This window comes from Dysidea avara, chromosome 14 (genome assembly GCF_963678975.1).
Source record: "Dysidea avara chromosome 14, odDysAvar1.4, whole genome shotgun sequence".
Lineage (NCBI taxonomy): Eukaryota > Metazoa > Porifera > Demospongiae > Dictyoceratida > Dysideidae > Dysidea > Dysidea avara.
Window position 1 is genome coordinate 9,580,886 of NC_089285.1, and position 10,982 is coordinate 9,591,867.

The following is a 10,982-nucleotide window of genomic DNA, read 5'->3' on the forward strand; positions in this document are numbered from 1 at the left end:
CTATTCAGAACTTTTTGTGCATGAACACTACTTTTAAATTGGTAAACTTACAGTTTCCATTTTACATATATACTCATTACAGAGGATGGCAATGAACAGCGTGGACTAGTAGCTGCATTTTGCTTCTCGAAGAGACTGAAGCAGTAGTATCTAGTGTCATGGATATTTTTAAGAAGCACAATCCATCATGGGAATTGTTGCCAGTACTGATGTCTGATAAGGACTTCACAGAGAGGGAAGTTCTTGCTAAACACTCACCTTTTGATTTGCCTTTACCACACATTCTGATCATTTCAATGCAAAATCACTATGGAGAAAATGGGAATAACTTGGTGATGTCACGGATATATAGGCAAGACAGTGTGGGATTGATAAACCAGGATGAGGGGCCAGGTCGGTACATAAAATTTCCCTTTTTCAAACTCCTTTTACATATAACTTTTAGCACACTGTACCCAGACACCATTTTATAGTTTGTTATGGTAATTAGACCTGTGGTATCTAATTATCCAAATTTCAAAAAATACCATGTTATTTCTAAATACAGCAAGCAAGACAACACCAAGGAATTTTTATTTACAACTCAATAATTTAAAAAAAAAACAAAACCCCTTAAAAATTGTTTTAGCCATACTGAATAATTTTATTTTCGGCGATAAGAACGGTTTTCGCAAAGCCAGTCACATTTTATTTTTTTTTAAATTTCTGTATGTATCTGTGTTTGTTTAATCATTTTTACGATTTCTGCTTGAAGAAACATGACTACCCATACTTTAACTCAAATTTTAAAGGGAATTCCTGGCTTCCTTGACAAATACCTTTCCAGGGTGAAGTTTGGAGAACCGAAAGTGATGGAGTTGTGTAATTCCCTTCAGAGCAGTCTTTACTGTTGTTTCTTCAAAAAAGCTGTTCCAATCATAAGTTGGAACGAACATTGTCTCATCGAGTGATCCAATAAGTTGAGGTATGTTAACGAATGATGACTGGGCTACACAGTTGGCAATGTCCTCTAAGTCCCCTATCTTTGTCCGACGAAAGCTTTGTTTTAGTAGGCCAAAGCACCAGTCTGGTGCAAACTTAGTGTGTCCCACTAAGAGGAACGATATGGTGATGTGATTGTGTAACCCAGTCATGCATCGCCACATAAAATAATACATCATAAACCGTCTTATTTTGGCTGGTGCAGTTATCTGCATGTAAATGTACAGATGTCTCTCCTAGTCCGTGAACTTCAAAAAAGTGGTGAAGCATGGAGATGATAGAATTGGCCCCCTTTCCAACATTGTAACCTTCATCTATCAAGTAAGTCACCTAAATTGTTAGGGATTACCCTAGTAACATAGTACTTCAAACATGTATATATATACATACTTGACGTGGTATGGCTTCACAGCATACTCCAAAGATTCCACACTTTCTTGGAGTTAAAAAGTATACAGGACCAGGTTGTAAAGGGTCGCTTGGGTAGTGAACCTATTAAATATCCCATAATATAGTATTTATATGAAAGTTTACATTATAGTGCATGTACCTGTTGAGCCATATCAAAGCTGTAATGCATTTCCATTTTATGGCTAGCTGGTGTTGTATGTGATGATGGTGAAGGAGCCTCTAGCACTCCATCCGAATTTGTGAAGGTGGCTTTCAACTTCTCCCGGCTTGCCTTGCAAGCATCACGATAGCAGGTCCTTTCAACAGCTACTGCTTCCAAGTGGGCTTTTGCTGCATCAATGGTCTATTATGTACAGTACGTCATGGTAAGAGTGCTTACTAGTTGTGTACTTACTAACAAACTAACTTTTAGAGAAACATTACCGGAGTACATGTGGAGATAAGGAAGGAGTTACTGACTTTGGAAATTAGATCATGTAAGGAAACCATATTTACAAATAGGTTATTGTGTTATTATCTTTATTGGGGTATGTTCTGTAACAGATGGATACATACCTTCTGTTTCTGGCGATCCGATGTGTTAGCCAGTCTCATAATGGACGTACTGTTTTGCTGGCATGTCCAACACAGGTCGCTCCTTGGTCTTCCAATCACAATGTGTGGCAACTGCTTCCTCCAATGCTACAGCTGTCTTGGCTGTTGCTGATGGATCACTGTTAGATGGCGGTGCACATACCGTAGACGATGTCACGGTTGACACTGTGGTTGCTGTTTCAACACATCTAATCTGGGATTGAGACTGACTGTCAGATGACTGAGGTGGAGAATCAATGGATAGAGGATCAGCCCCCATCGAGTGATCCAATAAGTTGAGGTATGTTAACGAATGATGACTGGGCTACACAGTTGGCAATGTCCTCTAAGTCCCCTATCTTTGTCCGATGAAAGCTTTCCTCTCAGCAGCTGGCTTTACCAGTGATTCCAAATGGATTGTCACAAGAACGACAACAATATCTTTATGATAAGATCCGGGAGTTTTGTCCTGAGCAAAAGAAAGATATTGTATGCCCTAGGCCTTTGAGCATTTAAACAATTGTATAAATATATAGTATTAAACATTCTATTTAACACCTCAACACTGTAACTTATGTAACATAAAGTATAAACAAATTGTGATTCCCAGTTGCAGTACGTGTTTAGTGTGTTTGTGTGTGTGTGTGCGTGCATGTATATGTGTGTGTGCTATGTAGTTTCGTGTGTGTGTGTGTGCATGTATATGTGTGTGCGTGCATGTAGTTTTGTGTGTGTGTTGGTAGTTTTGTGTGTGTGTTGGTAGTTTTGTGTGTGTTGGTAGTTTTGTGTGTGTGTTGGTAGTTTTGTGTGTGGTGTGGTGTGTGTGTGTGGTGTGTGCTATGTAGTTGTATGTGTGTGTATGTGTGTGCTATGTAGTTGTGTGTACGTGTGTGTGTGTGTGTGCACGTGCGTGTGTGTGTGCTATGTAGTTGTGCATGTGTGAGTGTGCAGGGGTGATTGATTATAACAGTTACAGGGGTTTCAGCAATTCTTACAATTTTGTATGAAATGTGTAGTGATGCATGCATGTCTTTAAAAAGGGATTTATCATGGGTGGTAGATACCTACACTGTGCTTCAGGCTGCTGTACACATGACAGAGCTCTTAAATACCCTTAAACAGGTACAGTAGGATAAGTTATTTCACTTTGAGAATAGCCAAACAAAGCAAACATGCATGCACAATCACACATGCATGTTACACAAACTTGCAAGAAGTGCTTAAATCCCTGTATTTGCTGACCAATTAGCAAGATTGCCACCTATTTCCTTTTATGGTTTGACATTTGCAAAGGTTGGGTGTAGGCCATGGTTTCCACTTCACATGACAAAGTTCTGTTTCTGAACTAACCAGGTGGGGTTACTATACCATAGAGCAAACAAGTAGATTTTCCTGAGTAGATACAGCGGTTCTAAGAGACATTGCGTGACAACAAGATTTTGTCGAATAGTCAAACAATAATTACCGCACATGACGTCTTGTTGTCATACAAGGTCTCTTAGAACTGCTGTATTATGTGTGTGTGTGTGTGGATAGTGTGTGCTGTGTGCATTACTTTGTGTGCGTGTATTATTGCGTGTGTTACTTTGTGTGTGTGTGCAGTGTGTGAGTGCGCACGCGTGTCTGTAGTGTATGCATGTGTATTGTATGTGTGTAGTGTCTCTGCATGCATAGTGTAGTGCGTGCATGTATGTGGTAAATGTATTATGTAGTAGGTGCATATGTGTGTAGTGTTTGTGTGTGTACGTAAGTGTATCTTACTCCCATGTGTTTGTAGTGTGTGTGTTATCATGTGTGTGTGTAGCAATGTTTCATTTAGGGAGAGGGGTGTGTGGATGCACTCACCTGCCCCACCCTTTACAAATTCTAACCCCCTTTAAATGTTAAGCAATGGTTTTAATTTAATAAAAGTGCTTCAGAATGTATCACAAGTCCCAGGAGCAGCATGTCATTCTCAGGTACCTCAGAATGCCTGAGAGTCCAAAATCCTAAAATTTCTGGAATGCACTGAGAATGTATTAGAGTCTAAAGTACAACAACTTCCTGCCCCCTAGATACCATTCACAAAGTACACAGACAGATGCTTATACTACCCCCCCCACCCGAGTCATTTTCTAAATGAAGACCTGTGTAGTGTGTACATATGTGTGTACTTGTGTGCATAGAGTATGTGTGTCTAAGCACTACGTACACAATTATAATAAAACTTACTATTAATGATTGACAGGGAACATCTATCAGCCATGATCCTTCACAATCAAATTCTTTTTCCAAAGTTTTTGAAAACAAGACAGTTCCTACCAATTCTTCCAGCAAATACCTACCTCTAGTCCCCATACTTTTTTATAACAGTAGAGTGCCACTATGTGACCCAAACCTATGCAAAATAAAAAAGTTTATCAGTACACAATCAGAGACTGGTGCGCGTTAATATGCGATTACTGCATTACTTTCTAGGTGTGAAAAGGTTTTTACGGGTTATATCACATTACAATTAGGGTAGAACACAAACAAAAGTGACACTTACGTCTCACAACAATGGTACAGCCTTTCAACACGAGACGGCAAATTTCATTAAACCTTCGCGCTTAGTAAAAGAATAGGCCTACTAACAAACAACACTTTCTCACCATTACTAGATGATAATCCATTAGAATCGACGAGGTTCTCGTCAGCCATGTGGTTACCTTCCTTTTTCACGTGTGTAAAAACGGAAAAATCCTGTAGTGTACAGAAGTTACTTTGTCACGATTTGCTAGTGATTTGTTTACATGTGATAACCGATCGTAAACGGCGTATGAAGAAATAATTAGACACTAGTCAACTAGTTAACCTGCCATAGAATGGGATGGTTGTAAATGGCGTCGTTTGGCATGCCCTTTAGGTAAGTATCCAATGTGTTTGCACTGTATACATTTCCTTAAATAGCATTTTCTTCTTCTTGTCCTTAATTAGTTGTACCATAGATAATATATGATATATATTATCTATGATATATATTATCTATGGTTGTACATCATCGTTTACCGTTTCATAGTAAGCCAAAAATTCATCGTTTGGTGCAGTACACAATTCATGCACCACTCTTCTCAACTCCGACTCTCCTCTGAGTTAATTTGACATTCCTCTGAGTCAAATATGTAACGCAATATATCCTTGTAACCTGAACGGGACACCATACACTGATACTGCTCCGACATGTCAACTCAACAGGGGCGCGTAACCAGGATGTGACCGGGGGCGCTTATATGTTTCCTATCCATGGCGCGTGGAATATCTATGGTTTCATAGCATTGATTTTATGACTGACCCATCTAGTTCCACTTGCTCGTATAGGTTTAATGCCATTATCATCAAAACTTAGGCACTGTTTCAAATCAGTAATAATATCTTGTATCTCCCTACACTTTTAAGGTGATTTGTTGTATAAGTAGAATAAATGGATTAACATATCATCTATATGGTCAAATACTGTGCCAGTAAGAGCATTTTTAATTGCTAACTCAAGCTGATGCGCTAGACACTACGCCCAACATATCCAGTACAGCTTAGCCTCAGCCAATTCCTTCAAACCTCTTCCGGCAATGTTACACAGTACCAATACCTGCTGTTACACACAATCTGCAAACAGTTTGCTGTAATTAATTAGGCCAACAGGTATTTTGCGATACCATTGTTCAGTTGGTTTAACAAGTGGCTTCAGATAAAGTGCTCCATCTGGACAATCTTCCGGACACTTTGACATGTATAACTTGTAGAGCCTGACTAAACAACGTTCTGGATTAACATCATTGGCATGCTGAACCACTTGCTTTTGCTCCTGCTTTCGGTGTACAAAACTTCCTTGATTTATTTTTGACACATCTTCTGAGTACAATTCATAAGCCCATCCATTTGTAGGTTCAGACAAATTGATCTGTGAGGGATAATACCTCAATCTTCTATGCTCCACACCATTTTGTAATGCGAAGTAAAAACCTATATAATAATATATCTATGTGTTTAGTAGCTGCTGTGGATGTTTGTCTCCAAGTAACCCCTGTTGTTTCCACAATATCTTCATGCTCCTAGTACAGCCCCTTACCACAACGTGTACCCTGGAATACTCCAAGAGTCTAACAGCTTGGTGATTGTCTCAAATATGGTGTCGGCTGTGTGAGAGCCAAGAAATGGACATACTTGAAGTATCCGCTCTTTTCTTGTGAAACTCTCTGGTTTGATAAAGTGGGCTGTCCAACTAATTAATGAATCTCCACCAGCCTCCCTAGTCCAGATGTCTGTAGTAAAACTTACAGGGAAACTTACCTTCATAAGAATGAATCTCTTGTTTTGATAGAAAGATGTTAGGTATAATTTTTTTGAAAAGCATTTTCTAGATGGCATGACATCTTTTAAAATGAGACACACACCGTGTAAACTTCAATGAATTGGAAGCTGAGAGAAATGACCAAAGGGAAGCAGAAGAGGACGCAAACTGGAGAAAGGCGGATGTGCGTCAGCTCACGGTGAAGGAAAACAAAGACACATGGACATACAGCCATCCACAACACAAGAATTGGATTGCGGAAAAGATGGCCCTCGATTCACAGCCATTTTCCATTATTGAGGATGCTGGTTTTCTTCGATTATTGGCCAATGTATGCCCTTGGTATCGTAGTTTAATTGTATTAAAATTTCTTCACTCTCACTCCACCTCAGCTTACAGCCTCATCACAAGTGTTACATATATAATAACAAAGTACTCCCAAAATCACACTCATCTATTTCGCCATCAGTATGAACCCCAAAACAAATTCAATGGGGTAGAGGTCTGGTGACTCTGGAGTAAAGTACCTGATTTTCTTTTCCTCTAAGAAATCCTCACTATGCTTATTGGCATGCTTTGCATCATTGTAACAGCTTGCTTACCAGGACAGTCCACATCCATAATGCCAGTAAACATTACCAGCTTGTTTACCGGTTCACCCCAATGTATATGTGGAGCTTAATAGGGTATACAAAGTCTGCTGTGATGCTCGAGCTGCACCATGCACTCATCAGAAACACTATGTTCGCAGTATCTTGCATGAGATTAGCTTTTTCCTCTCATTCATCTGAAATGTTTACTCAGGTTATACTCACACCACCAGCAAGAGACTGTGATGACCCATAACAACAATGTGTACAAACTAATCTGACATACAACACGAATAATAAGCTTTTGTCAAAGTCCTGAAGATTCATTGTTATTCAAGCCTAGGTGATATTTTATTATTTTAATCATAAAAAAATTTAACAATTAATGAGTAAAGATATGTGTTAATTTCACAATGATGTATTTTCCATTGTTTCACAAAATATGAAAGACAAACTTGCATAGTGACCAAGCTTTAACAATTTTCACAGATATTTCAACTCAAGGCTTAGATAGTACTATTGGTCTAGCATCAATATCTCCTATATACAAAATCTAGCAAAGTTATTAAGGTTCAAATGATATTAATATGTGACCGAATTTTGGAAAACCGTCGATATACGCACAACAGTACTTTGTAATAAAACGCATTTAAAAATTATGGGTAAAAAAAGCAAGCTCCAAAAAAAAATTATGCAAGTTTTTATCGCGTCACTGGTGGGCGAACTAAGCCTCCAATGGATACATCCTGGGCATCATCTTGTTCGCCTGTTCATAAGGAGTACAAACATCTTTGTTTCATTTCCATACACGAAATGATTTTAAAGTTACAGACGTTTGTTTACGTTGTGGTGACGAAAGAATTTACCGACGATCATTTTTCAGTGAATTTGCCTTCCTTCTCGAACACCGAAGCATACCTGGGGCAAACACTATACCTTGGTGGATGCACAAATTCATGGCGAACACAATGAGCGAAGATTCAATTCCGTACGCCATTGTATCAGTAAGTTATGATGGTTTATGTAAGCGCCTGTAGATTCTTTTCTCGATAGGTTCTGTACTTATCAATTTATTTGCTCATCCGGCTGTCTAGTGCTGTATTTCCAACGCTACTTAACTTATGAAGCTGAAACTTAGGTAGTCCATTCCTCTGTCCCTATAGAAAACAAAGAACAAATAAAATGCATTTTGAAAATAGTGCGGATATTGACGGTTTTCTAAAATTAGGTCACATATGGTAGTGGTGGTGAGGGTTGTTGCATGGTCAGCACCTCCCCTTCGTGACCCCGGGCAGTTGAACATGTTCGAATGGCTAAAGCTGACCTTTCGAGTCATGCTACATATTCACAATACAAGGTACGATAACAACCATATTCATTTAAATTTGTGACTTATAGGCGTTTGCCCACGCCAGCACTAAGCTATCAAGGAACTAGTTCTCTTATTGCGAGTAAAGATTGTTACAGCTTTGCATTAAATTACATTTTAGTTTTGTACCATGATAAATTATTTATGTAGAGTGAGCTACATTTCACATTTATTTGTACAACCCAACCATTCAATTTCTACTCCCGCATTGGCATAAGCTACAAACATTATTGCATATTTTGTACAATTATGCATTATTGCATAATTCATACAAACCATATAAAGAAAGACCCAACCTCCTTGCAAAGTCTACATATGTTTTAGTGATGCTGTTCTTGATAAGCCCAGTAAGTATTGCAGGTCAATGTGTGTAACTCCAATTTCAGTTCTTCTAGGGATCCATTAAAACAAAGAATAATGGAACAGCGGAATAAGCATTCCTACCATTTTATGATTATGCCATCTATAGCATTTACACAATACTTACCTCGTAGCAATTCCCCCGAGAATGCAACCATGATGGCTGGTAGTGTTGTACCCAGACCCCACCCACTGCATTGTTAGTAGGGTCCGCAAGAGTTTTGGGCCGTACACCATTTTTCCTTTCTGAGCAATCAGACGTTTTAATTCAGCTGTAATGCAATTTGATAGGCTAGAATGACGAAGATAGCCAACTGGAACCATGGATACAAATGTATAAACAATCTGGCGGCAGGCCCAAAAACGTAGCGTAACTCACCAGACCCTATGGGCACAAGACTAGATGGTTGGCAATCCTCAGGGTGATCTTTAAATAGAATCTTCTACCAGCCATCACACTAGTAACTGTCTGAATTTATTAGAGTCATGAGGTGTTACATGATCCAATTTAGCTATAATAGTGGCCTTTCATTACCTGTAACTTTATGGAAAGTTTAATTTCAAAGAATACCTAATTGAGAAACATGCATATGTCTAATCGAAACATTTATATGGATCAGCATTGTCATAATTGTGAGCAATACTTTAATTATTAAGCATTATTGCATGGCTTAGGTAACTTGTCACCTATCAATTATTATCCACCTTCTGGGCACAGTGGAAAAATAGTGGGGATATGACTTAAGAAAAATGAAATTCTCCACCCAATGGCACCCGTGCTTGGGATACAACTAGCTAGTGGTTTATCTCCATTAGCATGGCAATATATTCTTTAGGAAACAAGACTGATTGATTCTTATGCAGCTTGCATTTCCAATGCAACACCCAAAATCTCAATATTCAAAAAGTTCTCAAATCCAATCAGGCCAACATTTCCTCAACTAATTCCCTATAGTTATAGTAATCCTGGAAGGGAAGCAGTAGTTGGGATATGAGTGCATTATTGCACTATAACAAGGCTATAGTGTACATACCTTATATCCAGTGTTGGGAGTAACGCATTACGTAATATTAGTAACAAAGTAATATAACGAAATATGCTGTAAAGACAGGTAATATAATTGAAGTTACTTTACTTGTGAATATAACGCGTTACCTAAGTAATGAAGTTACTGTAACGAGTCTAATATTATGTAATATTATTACTGTAAGTAACGAAGTTACTAATCTCATTAGTAATCCACTGAGTAACGCCTAGCCACTACGAAGTAACAAAGCCTACTGAGTGAAGCTTATTCACTAGCTTCTTGCTTATACCCAAGATTTGCACATCGTCAAACAACGCAATCATGTCACGTGATAAAATGGTAGTTTCACACGTGACAGCTTAAGGCTGTGGACACAAAGTAATACAATATGTAATATTATTATAGTTACTTTATTATATGGGTAATATGTAGTTCAGTTGCAAGTAATATGTAACTAGTTACTTTTACAAAGTAACATGTCCAACACTGCTTATATCCACAGCAAGTGAGTGATCAGGATACCGATGATCCCTACTTCTTGAGCTACTTCTATGGGAGAAACTGATAGTTCAACCTGTATAACCAACGGTGTCGGTCACCACCATATGAGGGGTGCCTGTGCTCCACGTCATAATCATTGGGGGACTTCTTGAGGGGCCAATTCTACTAAGTAATTGACTGAACTGCTCCTCAGAGAGAACTATAGAAGAGGTAATCACTGGCTGATCAGACGTAGTCGTAGGGGATGGGACACTGACTGGTATCAAATTCGTCTCTATACATGTAGAGTTATCAGTTTGTTTCCCCATACTGACAGAAGATGAGGGCTGTGTGATTTGAGTGACCATGGATGTCACTGGAACCGGTGACAATGGAACAGTATCAGCATATTCAGTTTGAGTACAGTGACTACAGGTTGTGGAAGCAGACTCCGTGGCAGGCTCACTGCGTCACCATCTCCTGTAAGAAGTGACGCACTTCTCAATCACCGAAGCATGCCTGGGGCTAAATCTATACCTTGGTGGATGCACAAATTCATGGCGAACACAATGAGTGAGAAATTCAACTCCGTATGCCATTGTATCAGTAAGTTATGATGGTTTATGTATGCGCCTGTAGGTTCTTTTCAAGATAGCTTCTGTACATATCAATTTATATGCTCGTCCAGCTGTCTAGTGCTGTATTTCTAATGCTGCTTAACTTATGAAGCTGAAACTTAGGTAGTCCATTCCTCTGTCCCTGCAGAAAACAAAGAACAAATAAAATGCATTTTGAAAATTGTGCGGATGTCGACAATTTTCTAAAATTAGGTTACATATGCTTTTGAGGAATGCCTCAAAAATTTTTCCCTATTATGCAATTAT

General features: G+C 38.8%; 1 long non-coding RNA gene across 1 annotated transcript; it reads left to right on the forward strand.

The window, feature by feature from the left end:
- Nucleotides 1-821: 821 nt before the first annotated feature.
- Nucleotides 822-1,757, forward strand: LOC136244969 (uncharacterized). The gene is made up of 3 exons (XR_010695675.1): nt 822-964; nt 1,222-1,302; nt 1,579-1,757. It is a non-coding gene; the product is annotated as an uncharacterized lncRNA (long non-coding RNA).
- The last annotated feature ends 9,225 nt before the right edge of the window (nt 1,758-10,982 follow it).